Below are 2,193 nucleotides of genomic sequence, written 5' to 3'. Positions count from 1 at the left end.
CAAGGTTTGGACCACCCTAATGTTTATAATTAAAATACAAAATGACAATTTCTAAACGCAATTTTTTATGAAATACTTAAATTTTTATAATTTACAATATGAGTATCAAACGTGATGAAATTTTGCATAAATTTTAACTATATTAAAGTTTCAAGTGTACAATGTAAAATTTTCAAAAAAAAAACATCCTATGTATAAAATAATGAAAGTTGAAACCTGGGGCAAAAAATGAAAAAGTATAAAAATTGAAAATACAAGCCATTACAAAGTGTTTTAAGTGTTGCATTTTATACCAGTTTAGTTGTTTTGCCATCATGAGTTTCCAACAAATCTAAATGAAGACGAATAAAAAAATATTGCTTGAAAAATTTTCAAAATATTTTTGAACGATCCTATGCATGTAAAATATTATAAAAAATGCAAATGCAGAAAAATGAATTTTAGATTAAATTGCCCTCAAAGTTTTTTTTTGTAAATTTAGAAGTTGAAAGGCTATTTCCATGAAAATTCTGAAGTTCAAAAAAATTGTCCAACTCGAACTTTTAAATACATTTGCAACTGCCAATTTTCAACAAGGAGAAAATAATCAATCCTTGTCATAGAAAGACGAATTATTCCTTTTCAAAGAAAGATTTTTTTTTAATTTAATGAACGACGATTTTTTGCTGCAGATTTCAAAACCATAATTGCTACTAAAGAGTGTCTTAAACCATTTAATTCTGACACAAAACGTCTTGCACTTGCAATTGCACTGCTGACACATCCACACGCTGAACCATAAAGCAAATCGAGCACACCGCTGTCAGTCGAATCGAGATCTAGCCCCACACCACAGCCGATTTTGACCTTCACCGAGCAATGTGCGTTCCGCCACCCGACTTTTTTTTTGGCCACAATTCGACCGCTGCAACATGATTCGCCATCACGTAACTGCATTGATATCGCGCTTCGCGCTTCTTCGCCAGTCTATTTCTGTGCCCAAATCTTTCGCAGGTTACTTCAACACACCCACCCGAAAGCTGACCAGCGAGAGAAACCGGCGGTTCGTCGCCTGCTCGCCAAGTCTCTTCGCGTGAAAAAGTCAGCGAGCCGTCCCAAAATTGCTCGGATTTAATCGACAGCGGCGTAATGCTGGCTTTTCGTGCTTGAAACCTCTGCACAGAGATATGTTTTTATCGTGATTAGAGGAAATTAATTTGTCCTCACGTGGTTAAGGGGGGGGGGGCTTTCTATTTTGTTGTTGTTGTTGTTTTCTGCTGAAACCGCGCTCTAAGGAAAATCTACATTTTTCGAGCTTCTCTCTCGCGATACCCTGATGAATTATTGATGGTCGAAGAAACTGATGGAAGTCGTTTGGCCCAAGCTGTAAGCCGAGGCTGACAACTGGAGCGAGTTTAAGTGTTTTGGAGAAGCTTAATCCGTATCAAAGCCCGTCGAAGCTGAAGTTTGTGCTGTCGTCATTCATTAGGTTTTTAAGCCATTGAGTAACTGTTAACGATATATGTGGTATGATGCGAGATTTTGCAGGAATTTTCAGCTAATTAGTTGGTGAAAATCAACATTCGACATGCTTTGAGTGAAAGGAATTGGGAGTTTCATATCAAAACTAACGTTTAAAATTGTTTTTAGTTGAGTAACACGGGCAATACTTTAATCAAAATAAATTAAAAAATCCTGAAATCCCAAGAAAGGTCACACCACAGACAAACAAACATAACACTTGTTGCCATATCATCACCCACACTTCGGTAAATTGAAATTTGAAAAAAAAACATAGTTCTGCAACGTGCCACAATCTCTACTGATGGCGCCACAATCTTTATTTATGTTATTTTTCATAGGTTAAAGTATTCGACGCCAGGTGGCAGCATCATGTAATTTGGTATTTTTTTTCTCTTTTCTTCGAACTTTTCCAGATTACTTGTCTTTTGTCAAATACCTAATACTACAGGAAACGGAATAAAATTATTGAAAATGTTCATTTTTAATTAATCAATTTGTGATTGCAGTTTTGAATGATATATGGGTCTTATTGTCTGTGCTGTTCAAATTGAATTTTGACTTTTTGACTTTTTTACTGTTTTGACTTTTTGACTTTTTTTTACTTTTTTACTTTTTGACTTTTGACTTTTTGACTTTTTTGACTATTTTGACTATTTTGACTTTTTGACTTTTTTGACTTTTTGACTTTTT

This window comes from Culex quinquefasciatus, chromosome 1, assembly GCF_015732765.1.
Source record: "Culex quinquefasciatus strain JHB chromosome 1, VPISU_Cqui_1.0_pri_paternal, whole genome shotgun sequence".
NCBI classification, from domain to species: Eukaryota; Metazoa; Arthropoda; class Insecta; order Diptera; family Culicidae; genus Culex; species Culex quinquefasciatus.
The sequence above is the reverse complement of the archived record's forward strand: the minus strand, read 5'-3'. Positions refer to the sequence as shown.